Genomic DNA, 22551 nt, shown 5'->3' with positions numbered 1-22551 from the left:
GAGAGGAAGAGTGATACGCCCGGCCACTGTTACTCGTTTTTATTTGAACCCCTGAACCCTGAATGACTTCCTGTGGGTAGAAACAGCTTGTGAGCGCTGTGTATGTGTGTGTGAGTGAGAAAGAAAAAAGAATGAGCATGTCCACGCTTACATCAGCAGTTCAAACACCTCATTTCACCGCCTCAGCACCCCTCGGTATTGCACCCTGTTCTTTTTACGCCCCATCTCTTCTCCTCTATTTCGCCTCCACCCGGCCACGGCTCCACTGTGTCACTGCGACAGCTATTTACTCTTTGTGGGTGATGCTCACAACAATCTTTTTCTCTCCGTCTGCCTGCAAGCTCTCTTTTTTTTACTGGCCTTTACTCCGTCAGTCAGTTTGACTAATCTGACCGCTTTCTTGACTGAGTGTCATGTCGTTCACTCTGTCAGGCCGTATCTCTGACTGGCCTTTATGTTCTCGCTTGTTTGTCTGTCCGTCTCACAGTGAGATTTCACAAGCACAACAACGTGATTTTAGTTGGAAGGAAAGCAGTTTTTATATACTTTATATAAAGTGTTCTTAATTGGTTTATAACATCCATACAACACAGCGAGTTCCCCTTGCCCATGGACCCTCCACTGAACCGCCATCCTCTTTATTAACAACATATAGTTATCTCCATGTTAATCAGTTAACCAATCACTTAAACTGCACAGTTTGAAACCCATTAATTAAGTCGTGCACGCATGACTCATGAAACACATTGCTTCGATACATCTTTATTCAGCCCCTTCATGGCACTCGGGCACATTTCGATGCATCCGCATCTGGTCGGTGTGCAACCAAAAGCATCTGTGTGTATGTGTGTGTGTGTGTGTGTGTGTGTCTGCCTCTGTGCCTCATATGTCTTTATTTTAATCCCGTAATTAAAAATCCAGCCTCATAGTTGCTCATCCTCTGTGACAAATGAGGTCCATGTTGGCCATGACCTAACCCAGGTCCGTTGTCTGTTTTAATGCTCCGGGGAGAGGGGCTGAGAAGTGGGTCAGGAGAAGGAGAGGGATTGGGAGCGTGTGAACTTGTGCTGACCTGTGCGGGTTATTAGGGTCGGCATCCGTGTTATTGTAAATCCTACAGAGAAACGACCTGGCTTTGATTCAGAGGACACGCGGTAGAAACAAGGAGGCTCAGGGTTCTTCACTTTTTCCTTGTGTTAAAGGCACAGGCAGAGTTTGGTGGGGTGTCGAAAGAAACACATCTGTTGTTAATGCATGATAAATATTTTAAATGATGCAGTGAGATAAAATGGGTGCAAGAAATTCTATCATGCTTCATTTCTTAATAAATGAATATTTGAGCAGGCATGTGACACGACACACATTAAACAGCTCCTCAACACTTGTTCTGATCACTTTACCTTTTGTTCCGTCTACTTTCTTAATACAATAGCCACAGTAAAATCCACATTGTTGGTTTAATAACAATTAAACGCTTCACTACTTTCATGTGAGCTTGGCTTCTATGTCACCCAAACCCAGCTTATGTGTGATTAAAGTGGGCAGAAAGTCATTAAGCCTGCAATTTGTTGTTTGACTTTTTATCGTCTTCTAATGCTCTATGTAGTCGGTCGTATCTATATACCGCGCCACATGTACTGTTGGTGAACCCTGTTATGACCATGATAATCAGGCCTAACTGTAGAATTGTCAAAAAAAAAAGTTCATTGAGTGAGTGCTTCTGTCCCTTTTTCCAAGATAACTTGCACTTTTAATATCTGGCAGTTATTCGGCCGTTTAGGAATTACAGTACTGAGAAGCTTGAATCTTGCCTGTGATTGGACGATGGTTCTACTGAGGTTCCACTGTAAAGTATTTCTCTGCTTTCTGGTACCATCCATCCCTCCATGAGGGTTGCGGGGGGGGTCGCCAATCCATAGTTTTTTCATTTTCGAGATAGCACAAACGGTCTAGGAGTGCACATGCCAACTTATCAAACCCTCAAGAATCCGTTCGACCTCTATTTGTCAAACCCTCAGTTCAAAGTCTCTATCTTCACTATCATATTGTAAACTTTCCCAAACACAGCTCCATCCACAGCCTTTTTTTTCCGAACACGGGTCGTACTTAGCAATACTTGACTGAGCGAGCGGCTGCGAGTCGCCGCCTCGGCACTTAATGAAAATCAGAGGATGGAAGTGATGAGGAAAAGGAAATGCAAGATTGACAATTGAGACGTGGACGTGGAGATGGCAGGAAGCATTTTTCTCCCCCGCTGAAACACGTCGTAGCCTGTAATGAGTGTAGTCGCCTCATATGAAATGAAAGCATACCATTATCCCTGATGGGGAAAAAAACCCAGCACAGACTCACAGAATGTTCATGCTGGCCAGTGCTAGTTTATGCTATTTTAAAGTTGGTGCTGTTGAAGTTAGGCCAGCAAAGTAAGTGGTAAAGGTCTATTATGAATCCTGGAGCTTGGATACAACTCATAACCTTTGCATCGACAAAAGATATTTGTGGCCATATCAGTGTCCATTGATGGTCTCTATACTTAGATATACAAAACTATATTTTGCTAAATAAGGGTTATATAGATATAATTTCTTAATTTTTTGCTTCACAACTTGTAGTTCAGACCAGGTCCTGAGTGTGGTGTGGATTTTGTCGTCCAGATCGGCTGCTTAGTGGTCTGTGTAACAGTCCTTGTGGTCCAGCGGCTTCCATTGTTCTCATATTACAAGTCAAATTGCAGGGTGTGCTAAAAGGAGACGGAGAGCGAGGTGCAAAGCTGATGACATGAAATGGTCTCGTGAATACCTTTGCCAATTTCCAGAAATATTGTCTCCCGTTGCTATATGCATTCCATACGCTCTCTTAAGTGGAAAGGGGGATTTGTTCCATTCACTGTGAACCACAATCATCTCACAACCCGCGTGTCCCATGTGCCAATGAAAAATCCATTATTAGCAGCAAAACTTTTGTACTGGCTCCCGCAGGAAAGATCATGAAAGAAGATGAAACAGAACCAACGTGTAATTACCAGAAAATTCAAACCCTGCTCCACTAAATATAGGCACGATAAAAGTAATGGACATAGATAATTTTTCTGACAGGGCCAACTATAAGGGGAAGAAACATGGAGAATCATTTGTTGGGTTGGACCTTGTTTAGCTCTTACCCCTTGCAGACTCTCTGCAGTCCATATATCATGGACGTCAATATGAATTATATTAGAGTAGCATCAGGCTCACTGGCTTTGATCTCAGCCCTGCTTTATTTAGCTTAGGATGATGAACCTACAGGAAACTCATCAGGGTGAGCAGAATGAGCAGCTATAATTATCTTTACAAGGTCACAGAGTGACCTTTTTCTTCTTTTTTTTTTACTTGACAGCGTCGTTCATTTCTTTCAGCTTAATATCATTGGACAAACTAATATCACTGAGCAAAGTAAGAAACTGGGTTTGCCTTTAGGGGGACCACGTCCCTTTCATGGTCTTAAAAAAAAAAGATAAAGGACCATTATGGCAAGAAAGAAGAGAAGAGAGCCATTGGAACATTTAGGTAGTATGTTTGTATTAGTGTATAATTTGGTTTTCATTGCTTTAGAATGGCTGAGTTTTACGGAGGCCAACATCTTGCACCACCATTGGTGTGTATCCATCACGGTACAGTTTGGCTTGGTACAGAACAGTACGGTTTGGATGGTGTGTTGGAACAGGAAAACATCTAAAACGTGCAGGACAGTGGGTCCCCAGGACCAGGACTGAGGAACCCTGGTCTACAGAGACCAGCCAGAGTGCGTGGTTCCCATAAAGAAGCAAGAACTAACGATGCAAAAGAGGAAGAACTACCTCTATGGAATGTGAAGTGAGTGGAGGAGTCCTCAATTTGTTGCAATCTACAGTCGTAGTGACGTTTACAACGAAACAGCAAGGGAGGAAATATTCACTACTACGAATTGTGGTTTCTCATAGTATTATGTGTGTTTGTCAGTCATGGATTGCAACTCCTAATTATTATTTTCTGCACGTTCTGCTATTGAAGCCCTCGCCGTAAACCACGACCGCGCAGGAAAACCGAACAAAACAAGTCAGCAATTCATGTGTCCAGGGGACAAGTGTTAAGTCATCAGGATAGAAATGTGTAAATAAATAAATCTATAGTTGTAATAACAGAAACCTTTTTTTTTAAATTCATGGCAGTCATTAAGAAAAACTGAAATTGGACTCATTCAGATGTGATGTGTGGCTCAGGAACCTGCTGACCTGAGGTGACATTCAGCCTTGTCTCCTTCTCCTTTGTCTCTCTTCGGGCATTTCTGCTGCATCAGCGAAAACAACAAGAGGTGCAGACCTTCCCTCTGACCCTAAAACAATAGGGAAAGGAAAGGGATTAGCCCAGTGTGTATTTAGGACATTGGGGACCGGAGCCAGCTACTGAGTTCTCACTCAAGCAATTAGCCCAACTACTGTGCAGTGCGTGAGAGGCTATCAATCACTGCTACAGAGTCCTGCGAGCAGAGGGATGATACCACGCTGTATGGACCCTTTATGAATCTATCAAATATGTCTGTGATGCAACCAGAGGACAAGTTCAAACTCTGAATCACTTATCAAGTTGACACCTTGATACACAGCAGCAGCTCAGGGTTGTATCGCATCACTTGTTCGGCCTTCAAATGTTCAGTGTAGAGAACTGTATCTCAGCTGTGCCATCGCATCTGTTTTTGTTTCGTTGCCGAGCTCACAGGCAAAATACAAATCTACATTAACTGTATTCTTGCTTTTAATGAGGGTTTTTTTTTTTTTTTTGTCAGTGCCTACATGTCAAAGCTTGTTTCACTTCATAGCGTTTAATAGCAGACTGAAATGCAAGATGAAAAGAGCTGAGTCTGAAGGCTCCAGGAGGAGAGGTGGTGGTTAATAAGGTCCTCCGTTCTTCTTCCCCCCTGCTGTGATGAAGGCTGGGCTGTAATTCTGCTGCTCCTGTCTGCTCCACTCTGGCATTCCTCTGTTGCCATGGCAAAGCCACACTTATTCTCATTCCAGTGGCATTCTGCTTAGTCCGTGCCCAGCAAACACCCAGAGACAGCTGCACATGCACCGGCAAAGGCATGCATGTGTCTTGGGTGCATGCATGTAGAACCATGTCGCTAGATTAATTGAACTCAGTGCAACACACACAGGTGGGCTGTTTACGCATAGGAGCAGATGCACATTACCACACGTTCACAGTGTGCATACACACATTTGATGCACAAGCATGAAGAGGCTTAAGCCTCACACTTTCACTGACTTGAATGCAGGTTCAGTCAGCAGCCATATGTCACCTCACAGTTCTCCACGTTTGCCGATTGAACCCAAGCTGGCCAATACCTCAGCGGACTGAATCATAAATCTCACATTGGATTGGAAAAAACTGTGTAACTCACAGAGAACTCTGATGCAGGGACAGAGCTCCGGGCATCTGCCCTCGGCTTCTGGAGCAACTATGTGACAAGAGCAGGACAGAGGAAAGCAGAGGTTAGGGAGAGATGGAGGGAAATAAAATGAAAGAGAAAAAAAAGGTGGGGGAGAAGAATAGTGGCTGCAAATAAACCAGGAGCGGTGGAGGTGAGCAGCATCTATATCAACTGCTGCTGCACAACGCCTGTATGACATGCCATGTTAGAGTGAAAACAAAAAAGGATTTGCTCAGGTAGGGAAAACAAAAGCCCTTCCATACTGAATGTGTTCCATCTCTGCGAAGAGTTGTTTATACACATTGTGGTCACACATACACAGATTCACACTAAAAGGAGAGTCCGGGTCTAGCTGGTGTTCCACTCATGCACAAACTTGATGCCACACACACAATATTTGTCCTCTCTGGAAGTCACACATCTTGGAACACCAGCAAATGTCATCTTGGAAAATCTTGCACCTTCTTTTGGCACATGTAATCAGAGATATATATATATATACATATACATATACATATATACACACATATACACATATATACATATATATACACACACACACATACATACATACATACATACATATATATATATATATATATATATACATATATACATATATATATATATACATATATACATACATATATATATATATATATATATATATATACACATATATACATACATATATATATATATATATACATATATACATACATATATATATATATATATATACATATATACATACATATACATATATATATATACATACATATATACATACATATATACATACATATATATATATATATATATATATATATATATATATATATATATATATACACATATATATATATATATATATATATATATATATATACACATATATATATATATATATATATATATACACACATGTATATATACATACATATATATGTATACATATAATTTATTTATTTTTTAATCCAAAAGCAAGGGTTTCAGGGTTAAACAGATCCAAAAATACCTTGAACAGGACACAAGGACGCAAGGAACGAGAGGAGAGGAGCAGGGAACCAAGCAAAGCAGGACAGACCAAAAATGGTCTGCACAGAGCACAGAGACTAAAACACACCAGGGAGGCAAGGGATGATTGAACACAGGTGAAAACCCATAAGACACAGGTGGAACAAATCAGGGCAGGTCAGGTAATAACAACAGAGGGAAAACACACAATGCAAAATAAATCAGACACAACAAGAATAAGAAACTACGACAAAATAAATAAGGAAATGGACAAAATACAAGGAAAACAGTTGTTTTTAACACATCTGACCCAATGAGTTATACTGTGTTCCTTATATGTTAAAAAACTCTTTCACGTCTGAAAAAAAAGAATTTAAACTACCCACATGCTCCTTGGTCACAAGTTTAACTCAGTTTAAGTAGTTTTTTGTGAATCTGTGGATTGTAGCTATGGAGAGGAGTCTGCCACGATTTTTTTTTACAGATTTTCACCTCCTTCTTTCACCACAATGAGGAGGTTCACTTCTCTGAAAAAAAACATTTTACTGAGAGAGAGATATCTTGTCAAATAAATAAATAATTAAAGTTTCTCTCAAAGTAACCTTCACCTTGACCTGTGATGCATCGGCCTGAAAAGATAAAGATCTGGAGATCACAACTGAAAAATGTGTTTTGCTCAAAAAGACAAGACTTGCAGAGAAAATGCAGCTGCTTTCCCATTAAAAATGTAATTACACACTCGTGTCCTGTTGAGTCCAAAGAAGAAACAAAAAAAAACCCAAACTATATGCATTTCAACTAAAAAGAATCTTGGATATGTGGGTATTTTTCAAATGCATTAACCTGAGTCTGATGAGCAGATTGCAAACCAGCTGTCGCTGTTTGCATTACAACCATTTTACCAACCAGTATTTAAAGCTATGCGTAGCTTTTGTGGGTACGATGAGCATGATGTTGTGTTTGGCCGTCACATTTATATCCAAAACAACGAACATGTACAGCTGGTCCCGAGAAATAAATGCCGACATGTTGTCTCCCTTCTGTCGAAATAGATTGAATAAAGGATGATTTAATTAAAATTTGACTGACTTATTGTCTTTAATTTATTATTTTTAGACAATTAATGAAGTGATTATAATTCGGTGATCAAATACAGTGTCCTCACACGTGGTGAAATTCATTAACACGTCGCTCTGACTTGTAAATTGTGCTCAGACCCCCACAAAAACAACCGTAAACTTTTATTTCACGGCAGCTGTTTTGCACACGGCTGACAGGTGATGCATCAGTGTTAATTTGATTTGGTTTATCTGTCTATCGCGTTCACGGGGAAAATTGGCCCCGGCAAATTAGCATTGATAGATGACTCACCATTGTTAACGAGCACTACGTTGGCAATCAAGTGATTATCATTTATCTATTTTTAAAAATCTGGCTGCCAAAAAACGAAAATGAGACAATGACGCGGGAGCTCAGCGTGCACTGTGTGGAGCTCCGACTGTTGGGAAAGACGTTTAGTGAGGGTGAAAATAAACGGGAGTGAAAGATGGAGTTGCTTAAAGGATAAAGGAGGGGATAGGAAGAAGGGAAAGACGCATCACAGTCCTGGAGCAGAGTTACAGAACAACAAATGACGATGGAATAGAAAAGATTAAGGACAGCATCATGATTAACTTCCGCATTAAAATGCAACAAATGTTTCCCATGATTCCCTGCTACTTCCCCATGTAATCAAACTAGCTTTGACTGACAGACTCCTGCTGCCAGAAATGACATACTGTACTCTTAAATAACAACAAACACCTCCACATCTGTTTATCGACCCAAGCACAGTACGTTCTCTCTGGAAACGGCACAGTTGAGGAGTTAACTGCTCATGTAATGTCCTGGTTTTAAATCGACAGTGAAAAAAATCCCTCCCAAGCGTGTGCGTGAAAACACGACGGACTCACAAACACGCGCTCAGTGGAGGCATACGTCTTCATTCTGTGCCTATAAATCCATACAGCGTCATGTACGGCTTTCCAAAAGTACAGGCCGTTTGTGTCCGGCGGGCACAGTAATGGTATGCACATGTGGGGGTTATAAATAGCTAATGTACACACGCTCTATTTGCCTGCTGACATGGATATTCTTTGAACAAACAAAGAAGCCCGTCCTGCTCTGTTGACTGATAGATAGGTGCCACAGGAAGTGGAGAATTAACTTACGCAAAAGCTACGGTATTGTAATAATTCCCACTGACCTTCGGAGACTGACAATTCCTTTGCTTGTGTGTGTGTGTGAATGCTTTCTCATTATAGATTAATCAATACTATGATTAGCTGAGAAAGAAACACACACGTCGTGCGTTGCAACTGCCAGTAACACACCTGGCGTGGGCCGATATTTCAGCTGTAACAGGACTGCACATGACTACAATGATAATTTGCACCATTAGAGGCCCAGACTGAGCGGAGACTCATTTACCTCACCGCGTTGACAGGCAGCGCACTCGATGTGCTTGTGCAGAAGTGTGTAATCATGCATGTGCGGGGCAACAGGGACTCACTCATCTCTGCCAAGGTCAGAGGAGGCAGCTGTGTTCATTAGCCTGAGCCACTGATTGTCCATTCAGAGGGAATTTGGATTGTGTGACTGCAATGAAGACATTGCAATGGACTGAAAAACGCTGCGGCTGTAATAATCAGGGAGAATGATGAAGGGAGCCTTAGGTGTGCTCTTACTGTAAAGCATAATTGTCCTGTCTGTGCCGCACAAAAGAAACTAAACGGTGATTGTCACGGTTGTGTGCCGATATGGCACTCACAGGCATCACCGGGCACATGTCCAGCTTTCTAGTCAGAGAGAAAATTGGCCAATCTAGAAAATAGTTATGTGAAAACTACTTTTGTAGAACAGACTGTTCCACAGCGGCGACGGCCCGGTGATGGAGAGAGAGAAAGACAGCATTATTGCACACTATGAGGTCCATTGTGATCAGAAGAAGGATGAGAGAAAGATCCCATCTGTTTATCAAGATGAAGGACTCACACTCACGCATGAGGCGCGCTCCGAGCAGTGACACATAGAAATACCGCAGGGTTGAACTGAGCTCAACAGAGGGATTGCTGGGTCCAGTAGATTAGAGATGAGATGACAATCAGGGCAAACGTGATAAAGAATGGGTTGTTCTTTTCATCCGTCTCTTTCATCAGTCTTTCGCAGAGCCGAGCGGGACAAGGATGGCGAGGTGCAAGAGGGTAAGAGGAGATGACAAATGGAGCCAGGGAGGTAACGGGTGGAGGATAGGAAAGGAGGAGACATAGTACTGTATATGTAGTCTTCTGATTTGAAAAGTGAAGCCCTGTTAGTCAACAGGGGGCGACTCTGCTGGTTGCAAAAAGAGCTCTATTTGAATAGAAGTTTACTTCTCACTCACACATCCGTACAAATGTTCCCGAGGAGTTAATGGTCTCAATCACCAGTTTCAGTTCTTCTTCAGTAGAACATGATGTCAGTTTTAAATAATGTTCCCATTTAGGTGAAAATAGATCATAAAGCACAGCACATGCAGTTGGACTAGTATCATCTAATCTGTGCCTGGTTGCAGGTGACAAAAAACTGACCGTCAAATGGCTGCCGTCAAATCACGAATCTAGAGTGTGTTATGTCAGTTCTTATAAATGTGGTCTATGGGAGGAGACCGGGGGCAGTCAGATGGAGAGGTGGACGGAAGGAGGGAAAGAGAGGAAACTAGATTGAGAAATGGAGTGAAGGTGCTGCCTGCTTAATCTGTACCAAAGGGGAACTATTAAACAAAATCTTCCAATTCCGAACTAATCCTATCAAAAGCCAATTTTTAATTAAATCTCTTTTCATATGTGACCGCGATTCTCTCATACCACAGACATTTTCCCATCCCATAACTCTCTCCCATGGCACAACAGTTTCCCACACTTATATAGGAATGTAAAACTTCTCTTTTGAACCAGACTCAATGGCTCGTTTCACTGTTATCAGCCTCCCGTGTCTCCGTGGTTCCTCTGATGTGAAAGCTTGCTGCTGTTCTGCTCTGGCGAGAGTGCACGGAGAGGAACGAGGACTGTTGTCGGTGGTGATGTTTCCTCAGCCCGCGCCTCCCTCCTCACAGCCCTGGGGGCAAACGCCAGCCACTCAGCCAGCGGTAGACTCGTGAGCTTTTTGACCACCCGGGCCTCCGAAACAATGCCTGCAAACATTCACGCCAAGAATGGGCCCTTTTGACAAAGCTTCCATCAAAGAGAAGGCTGTATCAATAAATCTATTTTCAAGTGGGAGAATGAAGAGTGTTTTTCTGTTTGGAGTCTGCGTGATTGACTAATCTTGAAACCCAGAATGAGGGTAGAATGCCCTTTAATGATAAGTGTGGGGGGCGTTTGAGCATGTGGAGATGGGGATGTTGGAGCTGATTAGTTGATTATGCGATGAGGACTTCTTCTGAGATGTCTTTAATTTGCTCGACTAGAAAAGAAAAAGTAATTAATCTCCGAGTTCCAAAGATCTCTCGGGGCCTTCAGAGGCACATCAAGAAGGAACAACAAAAACAGCAAGCCGTATTGTGCAATTCGTTTATTGACTAAATTGGTTGATTGCCTGAGAGGCTTAAATGTGGGATTTTCGAAAAAATAATCTTGACGACGTTTTGTTCTCTTCCTCAAGAGTACATCTTCACTTTGAATGTGTTACCGCAGACAGAGCAGTGATTTTACAAAAATGTGTTTGACATTTCCACAAAGGTTGATAAGGAAAATAAGTCTTTTGAGCTGCCGAAAGAAGGAAGAAAGGGCAACACCAAATTGCACAAGATAAAGTTAAAGAGATAAAAAAAGTAGGTATCTAGTAGGTCCTGCTTTTCATTTATGTGTCGCTGCTGGTAACAAAACTGAAAATGAATGAGGCAAAAAAAAAGCTGGGAAAACTGAGTGGAGGGAAGAAGGAGGAGGAAGAGGCGAGGAAGCAGGAAAAAACTGTGAGATGAATGAGAGGATAAGGTCAAAAAGAGAGGAAATGAAAAAAATGGGGTGATGGGAGAAGGACGAGAGACTGTGTATGAGAGATAAAAGGAGGAGACAAGGATGAAGAAAGGTTACAAGAGGGAGGGATGGGGGATAGAGCAAGGCAAGGACAAAAAGGAGGCGAGAGAAGGGAAGGAGGTGAGGAAGGATTCTCCCCCCCCACCCCTCCCCCAGTTGTTTGTGACCAGTAAAGGTTTCATTACACTTCATGCGATAACAGCAGCTGGAGATCGTCGATGAAATCTAGACCGCTCCGTTATCCCTGTGCTTCCCGTATAACAATGCTGTTTACCACTGTATCGCTTTACCCTAACAGTAACCTACCTCTTCAAATTACACCCAGAGTGCACAAGCACAACAGCAGACACACACACACACACACAACAGGAATTAAAACTGATAAGGAAACAGTGCACACTCACAAACATACACATGGAAACTGTCGAGAAACTTGTGGCTGTGACGGCCTTTGAGCTTCTGAGCTGCGATAATAGAGCTGTTATTGCAGGAGCACGAGTTTGTTTCTGCGTAGGCAACAATTGTGTTCACACACTTTAACACCAACTTATTTTAATAGTAATAACTGGCAGGAAGTGAATACATACTACCTATATGAATCCGTGTATCATTCGTTTCATTCATTTTTTTACTTTTTTTCTAATTTCCGACATTGTGCTCAAATGAAAAATGTTCCCTTTCGTCCGGTTTTAATTTTTCCATCTAACGCAAGTTACTTGACCTGAAAGTTGAACGTGACCTTCAAAAAAACGATACAACTCTGTAAATCAACAAAAATGCACATTTTTATGCTTTTCGCTGGAGGTAAGAGGGTGACTCAGAAACCTGAAGACATGACCACGGAGAAAATATCTGTCCTCTCTGTCCGTCATAAATTATAAAGATATTCACATACAGATTAAAACTTCACAACTTAAATACACCTTGTATTTCGTTTAAAAATAATACAAAAGCATATTTTTTCCAAACTGAGTGGTGCAGTACAACCTGCAGGAGACCAGTGACGTTTTCAGAAAGTTTGACGACACTACACTGTATTATGCTGAGGTTATTGAATATTTTTTAAACATCTTTTTCGGGTGTTGCACTTTGTAGACGGTCCCTGCGCTCCGGTCTCAGCAATGACCGCACGTAGAGCTCGATGTAGTTGCTCCAGCTCGGAAGACGGTTCTCTTTGATAAAAATGAGGTTATAGCTTGTTGTCTACGTTGATATGATTCAAAATATGTCTTGCATGTGTTTCAACAACGCTTCGTTTAAATGTTATTAAACGCGGACGTTCGAAATTGATTTATTCATAAAAGAAATGTCGTCATGTTGCCCTACCACTTTATTCATCCTAAATATACAATTTACTTGTTGTTGGCTGCATTTAATACAGTTCAAATGTCTCGTGTCTTGTTCTGCTGTACTTCCCCATCACACTACATTAAACATTTCCTCATTAATGTGTAGGTCATGCGTGACTCAGCATCAAACTATGCAACAGCAAAAAGGATCTTACTGTATGCAGGCAGGCAGGCAGGCAGATGCAGAAGAGTGGCTTTAATCGTGCAGAATGAGTTGAATTTACACATGACCGACATGCTCAGGAACAGCGGGAGACAAAGCATCTGCACTTATAACGTATAATCCGTGATGAGCTGGTGAAACAGGTTTGGTTTAAAGAGAGGAAAAGAAATGTCAGGTGACCAGGTTTGTCAATAACACACGTCTACATTGACACATGCGTACTTCAGTTGTACACTGGTAATAACACGGAGGTATTTGTAATGATAATCAAACTTATATTCAAGAAGCACTGCCGAGGGCTACACGGTCCTTGGTAGTGCTGTCACTAAATACACCAGACTCCTCTGTTAAATATTGAAATTTTAGACATTTCCTTGCTAAATGTTGGAGATTAATGCAAGTTTTCAGGATTTTTAAGTATTTTTGACTGATCTACAGTTCGGCATTGTTCGGCTTGTGTCGGGTGTCGTGCTTATTACTCTTTCAGTGACGATACTCTGACCGATCAGTGGACGACAGTCTGACGATTGGCTCAGCTCGCCTGGAACCTCGCAAGAGCAGGTACTGAAAAAAAGTTACAGGGACTGTGTAGTGGAAAAGCGCCATTAGTCTTGTTTACATTCTGCCCTTAACTAAGATTAAGCAATTAGCATTTCAGAGTAGTATAGTCATAAATGTACTCCTGTGTTCCCCGGGTAACATCAGGGCTATCACTGAAGTAGTTTTTGTCTGTCATTGTTTTCAAATGGGTCATTGCAAAGTGAGAACCAGCAGCTTCGCCCCACATTTTGCTGTTACTGCTGCATGTTGGCTGGGATCTGAGCTACACATCCTGAGCTCAGGAGCTTTGGCTTTCACACTCTAACCATCATCACCTCAGGGCTCATTCACAGCAGCAATGATCTCTGCTTTAGACTTCAATCGACATTCATCTCCTCACGTATTCGCCACATACGCATACACCTGACAAATATCTTTTCATACACTGGCGGAGAAGCAATCCTGAGAGTGCATTCATGCTTACATGTGCATATTGTATGTATGAGGTGGGTGTTTGTGTGTGTGTGTGTCGGGATGAAATAGCTCCGACTGCATTTTCCACACAGCAGATAGAGATCAGAGTTGCCCTGATAGTAGGAATTAGGAGCAGGGAACCCATTGATCTCTAATGGACCACTACAAGCAGCCTGAGAGCCCATCAGTGTATCCAAGGAAACACGAGCCCATGAACACACACACACACATACACACACAGAAACCTGCACAAAGCAATAAGACAGACACACTTTGTTATCAATGCAAGAAATGCAACTTCTGGTATTAGGTTACACAGCCAAAAACGCCCCCAGAATCAATGATGAAAGCTTAATTACGGAAGGTGAGAAATTAGACTTTGTGTGTGTGTGTGTTTGTCGTGCGCACATATTTCTTTTTGCTGCACAAACATAGAAACAGAGAGAGTGCTGTGGTGTTTCAAGGCTGAAAGTCTAAGTGAAACTGAAAGGTCAGCGGACAAGATTGCCTGGTCATTCCCGTCCTTTGCTATAAGACAGAGGACAGAAAATCAAATTACCCTTTTCGTACACACACTCACACACACACGCGCAGTAAAGAGACAGAGAAAGATGGCTTCCCAAATGTCTTGATATTGTGTCTCTTGTCTTTCACCACAGATGAAATGAATGTATCCCTCCTGCCTCCCTCTCGCTTCCTCTCCGTTCCTTGCTCCCTCTTGTTTTCTGGCCTACTGGGCACATCTATTACCTTCTGATGAATGACACTGAGAATCGTATCTGTGCTTACTACTCTCGCTGCACAGTGTCAGCGATTCATCCTGTGTCTGAAGGTTCAGGCTTGTATGATCCTACGTTCAATAGGAGTCTGTTCGTCTCTGCAGGACCAATTAAAAAAAGCTTTATTGGAAGCTTTTCAGGGGAGCGCTATATTCAGTGTCTATAGGTTCAAGTTGGTTTGAATGGAGAACAATGTTCTACTATATTTACATTTTTATGAGGTTAATGTGATGAAGTAAAAAAATATCGACTTCAAAAAATGATTTGTGAATAAAAACGCTAAGAATGAAAGGAATATTATTTTTTTGGAAAACTGCATTGTCTGTCTTGCTGTGAACTGGATAAAACGGCTTTATAATCCTCTGATGTCTGTCCAGTGTTGCCAACTTAGCAACTCTGTTGCTATATTTAGCGAGTATTCAGACCCCTCAAGCCTTTTTTTCAAATCTAGCAACTTTTCCTGGTGTTACTGGAGACTTTTGGAGACTTAATGAGCAGCGGGTGCTGGCATGTTTCCCTCAATTGCACATGCGTGGAGTCACTGCTGGCTGATCCATGAATGTAAAATGTTCTTTGTCTAAAATAAATGACTACACTAATAAATGAAAAAAAATAAAGAATATATCTGCCAGAATATATTTTGCTGGTCCCGAGCCCAGATAAAGAAGGAGGGTTGGAAAAGTGACTTTAAAAATCAAGAATCAACAAAAGAAAGATCATTTGTCCTTCTAAACATATCAAGGGTGTTATTTACTCACTTTTTGTCCCTCCCACGATGTTATTCCTTATTCCTGTCCTTTTAGGACAGCAAATTGCTACTTTTCCTCGCTGAGGAGTTGGCATGAAGCCAGAGCTAACTTAGCTAAGCTAATCTTGACTTGGCAAAAAGACTGGAAAAGGGAAAATAGGTTTATTATTACTATTATTATTATAAATGTAACATCAGGACTATAATTGAAGTCCTTTTTCACATGGGTCATTGCAAATTGAGAAAAAGCAGCTTCCCCCGACCTTTTTGCTCCATGTTGGCTAGTTTTCTACGGCTGTAGTTTTGAGCTAACATTTTGTTTTGAGAGAAAGATTTGTTTATAAAAATGCTACTAGATTTAAAGGAATATATTTTTTTATTGCTGTGAACCGGATAATTAAGCCTTACATGCATGTCATGAAGCCAGAGCTAGCAGTTGCTTAGCTTAGCATAGACTGGAAAAAGGAGAAGTAGCTTAACATAAATTATCCCTTTTACACTGAACCTTTTGTTTTAATCAAACAAACAACATGCTTGTTTATTTATTGTTGATTAATTAAGTGCTGGTTGGTGGGTTTTATCACATTTGGACACAGCCCATGGGTGTTTTTGAAGCCAAAGAAAAATGTCCTAACTCGTCGTTAACTCCCTTCATTTTATGTCAACAAAGCTTAACAGAGCACTAAGTTATAACAGCATCAGTAACAAATATAGAGCTACGTAATTCATCAAATTTTCAGTCACATCAAATACTTTGTTTCCTATGCTATAATTCATTTCTCATTTAAGTTATTTATCAAGTAAAAATGACTGAATGAATTAGTGCCCGTTCCAGCTTCTGAAAAATGAGGACATTGCGTTCCAAGATACTGCCATTTCAAAAAGCAGACTACATTTTTTTATTCTGTAATATTCTTGCTACACTCTAGAGAAACAGTCCTAACTTTAACAAAAGGAAATTGCTGGCTGACACATCATTTGGGAAGTTTCCCATTTGAAATTTCAACATCCATGTGAATTACATCAGTGCTCTACAATGCCTGCTGAAACCACTGCCGGGGACTAAATGCCTCCTGAATGATACCAGTCGATTCCCAGCTGAGCCTTTAAGTTCTATTTTTTAACTCTTAACTCCACTTTCTTTCCACTTTTCCTCTGCTTCCTTCTGAAATTACATTGACATGGAACTGTGATAACTCTGTAGCACAAAAGAAAGGGCTAATTATGAGTATTTAAGCTCCTTTTGAAATTAGTGAAATTGGAGTTTATTACATTTCATGCTCAGAGGGTCTTTTCTTTTTTTTTTCATTCCCCAGACATACAGTAAGTGGACGGAGCTGAACAAGATGAACCTAAGATGATCTCCACAGTCTAATTTCAGGCCTGGATCCCACTGTCTTCCTTTTTAATTACACACATGTCAAGGTTAAATGGTTTGGAGGGAGGATTTAAAAGATAATTGTATCTTATTGTTTCCTGGGTCATCATTTTTGTTAATATTATGAGAGCCACGCGAAAAAATTAACAGGAAATTGCAGCATCAAATTAACAATAACAGGAAAAGTCTGTCTACTCTGTGTAATATCCATTTATTTATACCTGCATTCTGAGCTAATCCAAATATGTGCCCTATAAATAGATTTAAGTAAAAAGAGGAGTGTCAAAATCCAACCTGAACATTTTCAATAAACAGTTTTTCCCTTACTCTTACAGTTAATATGATGAGTATATTTATATTAACAACAGGGGTTAATGACTATAAATATGAAATGAGTCACACACTAATTAATGAGTAATTATCATGACACCATGTTCTTCCCTTCCGTTGGCAACATGGTGGACAGTTTAGAGCTATATAAGTGTGAGATACTGTATTTCCCTCAAAGGTAAAAACTGAGGTAAAACTGTGTGAAGAATGAATATTATTGGATTTACAGGCATAAGATATCTACAAACAAGACTTTAAATGTAATGCTGTCACTTATAGTATCTGGTTTGATGTACAGAAGAGCAACAAAAAGTATCAGCCAATAAATAAACACATTTTTGGATGTACTTTGTTAAACATTTGTTATAACTGAATGCACAGTATAACACATCTGAAAAATAAATATGTATTAAAATGCTTGTAGTCCCCATTACATTTTACTATCCTCAGAAAAAAACAGAAAAATGCAGTGTGACATGTCTAAGTCTATGTCTTTTGGAGATCCAATGGCGCAATCAAATCCAATTTAATTGAAGTAAATGGCATATGTGCTTACTTTAAGTTGAACAATGTATATAAAGTGATTCAGATGAGAGTAATTACTTTGGCGAGTGCAAAGTTATAGCTAAAAAGAACCCACCAAAGTCACAATAAATCACAACTATCCCTGCAGGTACGTGTCTGATGGCTCACGGTCATGTTATATAAACACCTTGGGAGAGTCTTTATTGTTGAGGTGCTCAGATGCATATATTTTAATAACTCTGAGCTCATGTATACTTTCTCTCCACATGTTTTATAGGTAACTTGGGTCATTGCCTCGTTGCAATATTACATTTCTTTATTACACTGGGATTTGTGTGGCAGTTCCCCTAATTAATCTCCGTCATATCCTTTAGTTATTATATGTCACTCAGCCTCGAGAGCCATGGTGAGACACTCTCTTTGACTCTGCTGGACTTTGATCATCACTTCCCATCCATCTTCTACTTGATCTACACCCCACTCACTCACTCATCACTCACTCACACACTCACTCACATTTTTCGTCTCCATTTCCAGTCTTTTGGCACCGCCTTTTCCCACAGAGTGTTGCCGCAATTGAACACAGCAGTTGTCTCCTTTTAATTTCAGAGCTTGCTAATGTCATTAATAATGTATGCATATTCTAATTAGAGTCTGACCCAGTCACTTTACAGTGTAAACACTATTGATCATCTGTTAATTAAGTTTTAAACCGAGCTGATGGAACCTGGAATCTGAGGCAAATATGAAAATTCTCATAAAGCTTTTTTTTTGCCGCAAAACGCTTACAAACTGTTCTGATCCATGTTCTCACTTTAAGCACACATACACGCAACAGCTTGCATTCAATACTGTATGCATTACATGTTATATTCATGTATGCAGCTACATATATATATATATATATATGCATGCCACCCTATATATGATGAAAGTACCCAGGCATATTTACTCTCATCGCCCCTAAGACACATGGAGCTTTTAATACAAGCCTGTCGTGGTCCATAACAGCTGGTCTCCTAGCACTGAAGGATTAGTCCCCGATGCTACGAGAAAACAGCGCCATACTCCGAGATCCATCTGACAACACACACAGATGCGTAGACTTGCAAAATGCATGCCCATACATTGATTCCAATAGCAGGAATCACTCGAACAAATGCAAATGCATACCCTGAGATGAGCGCACATATTGCCCGCGCTATATACACAAACGTGTGAGTGTGACGTGCTAAGTGGATGCAGTTAGGAGCCACAAAACAGCTAAAAGGGCACAAGCTTTTCTGGGATTGAGGGCAGAGTCGACTGCATACCAAACAGGTAGGTGCAGATGGCAACCTCAGGGCTAAACACACCCTAAGGGCCCGTCTGAATGTGTGTGTGTATGTTTGTGGATGTGTCTGTGTGTTGCTCATGTCTGTGAAAAGGTCATGTGCCGTTTTCTAACACTCCCTACACCACATTTCCCCGCTGGTTTTATCTTTCAACATCCACTTCACCCTTTCTATAAAATGAGCACTTGTGGAATTACACTCCTCAAGCAGACAAGACAAAATCTACTTCTGTTTCTAGCTTTGTAGTGTGTTCAGAGATGATCATCTATCCCAGCTAACAATTTTTGGTTCCCAGAACATTCTGGGAACATTACCTTTTGGTTGCAGGAACGTACTCTGAAGGTTCCCCCCACATGGAACAATAAAACTGCCCTGTGTTTGTGGTTGATATGGAAAGTTTTCCTCACGTTCCCCTAAAGTTACTTTGTCACAACCTTCATAGAACATTATTTTGGATATTATACTAATCTGAACAGGCAAACTTGATAGGATTTCAAAAGGGACTTATACATTCCTTGGTTGTAACGAGTGGCTAATTGCGTTCTATTATCTTGAACCAGTGTGGTCACTCTCTAACCTCTGGCATCAACAAATCATTTTCTGGACAGTAACACAGCTCACTGGATATTTTCCCTTTTTTCTGACCACACTCAACAATAGAGATGATTGTACATGAAAATCCCCACAGATCAGCAGTTAGTGAAAGACTCGGACCAGCCTGTCTGGCACCAGCAACCATGCCTTACTTAGGTCCCCTTTCTCCCTCATTCTGATGCTTGGTCTGAACTTTAGCACGCCATTTGGACCATGTCTACATGCCAAAATGTAATGAATTGCGGCTACATGATTGGCCGAATAGGTATTTGCATTAATGAGCAGTTACACATGTGTACTTACAATAAAAGTACAAAACCTGACAGTGATTCTAATTTGTTAGCAGCAGGGAAGGTTGCTGGATGGTTGATAGTCCTGAACGGACAGACTGCACCTGTTTCCAGACATGAACTCTGACCCCTAACAGTGCTACCTGACTTTAATTACTTTCACTGGTATGCCCTGCAGTCTTTTTTTTTTTTTTTTACTATTGCCTTCTTATATTCTTGGTGTTTTTCATGGCAATATTGTCTTAGCCAATTTGTTGGCAACTGGCCTCAAAGACATTTCACCTCCCATCCAAGACGCTTCTTCAGTAGGGAAGGTTTGTGGTGAGGCCCAGGAAATTGAAAGTCTATGAAAAGTGGGCAGTGCTCACCAGAACTCCACTGTGCTGTAACGACAGTCGTTGGGCTGCTCTAAGGTGTGATAGAAAGTGCCATTGAGAGCCAATTACAGCCGTTGGAGAGCTCCAGGTTGTTAACAATGGTCATTAGAGTGTTAAAGTTACACAGAATGCCTGTCGTCACAAAGGTTAATTTGAAGCAGTTTAGTCTCCTGGGGAGAGATTAACGAACTTATAAGTTTGAGATAGGCATTGCCGCAAACCTCATCCTCTGTTGAGAGATGGTTTCTCATGTTCAGACATGAACATGAATAATAATGTCCAGAGATTAGAGTCCAGACATTCTCCATAGTCTGCCGTTCACATATGACAAACACAGCAAGAGATCAACTGCATGACCCAACTTCACAGCAGGAGAATCTTTAGGGGATTCAGGCGAGGGGGTGGCATCGGGCTTTTGTATGCAGGAAGCAGGCGACTCAGCCATTCATTCACTGTGGATTCTCAGGAATGTCTTCTGCTCTGTTTTTCACATGAGCTCACTCAGACATTAAATGGAGATTATCTTAGTCTCCTGACAATCCCCAAAGAATTCCCGTAGTTCAGTGAATGTCTGAGAGTTTTCTTTCGTAGAATTCTTTGTGCATCTCCCACAAATGTCAGATAAGCAGACAAAGATTTAAATAACATCTATTCTAGACATAGACAACATGTGTTTCACAATTTGTTCAGCAGTAAAATACTGGTTGGGACAAATGATTTGCGAGCGCTGTTGGTTAAGGCATACGGCAAACTAAACAGTCTGATCTCAAATTTGAGAAATCACAAATCCTCTTCAGAAAGGCCCGAAGGACAGTGAATCTGCTTCTGCAGTTGGGAATGCAAAGCGTTCTCTAAGGCCTGAGCTGATACTAGAGGATTTTCAAATCTGACTTGATTTTAAAAACATGGGAACTTTGTAACCAATTTTCAATGTTTTTATCCTGAGAAAGCACAGACTAGACCACACACTTTCAGGAATGAGATTCCAGGAATTTGGGATCTCACAGAAACTCACATGATTGAACATGACTTCAGAGTATAATCAGACATGGATGCGGACCGTCAGCGGCATCAGTTAGTAGCTGTTGGGGTTCTGCTCAGGTCCATATCTTTTGTTCAGCTGTAAAAATCAGATAATCTGTTCAAATTAGCTCAGATTCAGGACCGAAATCCGGCCCATTGTCCTTTAGTGTGAGGAGGCATAATCTATAAATTATGGCCCTGGTCCCTCTCCTATGAGGCAGTAGTGACTAATGTCTAATGGCGGGTTCTTGCAGAATATCACTTTCAAATACACCGGTGACCTCTTGCTGTCTGTGTGTTGCCACGTTTACATGACTCTAATTGCTCCATCTCTACTTGATATTCACAGCAGGCGACCGCATCAGCCTTTATTTTCCATAACTGGAAGATTTGCTTCGGCACAGACATTCCCTGCTTCATGAAGCTACTTCAACTCTCAAGGTTCCATCTGAGTGGAGGACCAGTTTGTAGTTGCCACAGAGACGGAGCTGAGTGCTACTTACTGAAAAATAATTGTTTGATTCAGTTCATGGTGTGTTCCTGTAATAACTGTTTTTCCATGTAAGAGTTGTCTGCCAGAATTCTGTACATCTCAAATTGGCTTTTTCCATGGCACCGGAAACTCCTGTTTGATTGAAAGCAACAGATGTGACTTATTGCAACAGGGCTAAGCTAAGATAAGCTAAGCAAAGCTAGTGTTCGCATTGTAAACCGGAGTATGCACCACACAGCTTGTTTAGAACTAAAAAGCCTGATGTCGCAGTACAAGAGCATTTTTCAGCACTAGCAAACCCCAGCTGCTGTATTATGTTCATTTTGTACAACAAGGACGTTAAATGTCACAGATTTTTCCTTTAAGTGAGCTTGGGCCTTGGGCAATGGACATATCAAAGGGCTCCGAACAACCAAGCGATCTGTTGCATGCTTATTTGAAGACCACACAGACATTTCTGTCAAGAATTTTGAATATTTTTCTCTCTTCTTTTCCACCACAGAATTCAGTAGAATCTGGTAGAAGCTGCAGCTTTACTATTTCTCACTTATATTGTCTGTACATCTACGACTGAATTATTAAGGGGTTCAAAGGCATTATTAATGGCAATAGACCATTTATAGACTATATTATATAAG

At 40.9% G+C, this 22551-nt stretch overlaps 1 long non-coding RNA gene across 1 annotated transcript in view; it reads right to left on the bottom strand.

The window, feature by feature from the left end:
* The window catches only part of LOC131444467 (uncharacterized), a 90497-nt gene that overhangs the window by 48006 nt on the left and 19940 nt on the right, over window positions 1–22551 (bottom strand). The window contains exon 2 of the long non-coding RNA XR_009233732.1: window positions 4250–4350. This is a non-coding gene — a long non-coding RNA (uncharacterized LOC131444467). The remainder of the gene's footprint in view (window positions 1–4249; window positions 4351–22551) is intronic.

The sequence above is a fragment of the Solea solea genome, chromosome 18 (genome assembly GCF_958295425.1).
Source record: "Solea solea chromosome 18, fSolSol10.1, whole genome shotgun sequence".
Classification (NCBI taxonomy): domain Eukaryota; kingdom Metazoa; phylum Chordata; class Actinopteri; order Pleuronectiformes; family Soleidae; genus Solea; species Solea solea.
The sequence above is the reverse complement of the archived record's forward strand: the minus strand, read 5'-3'. Positions and strand labels throughout refer to the sequence as shown.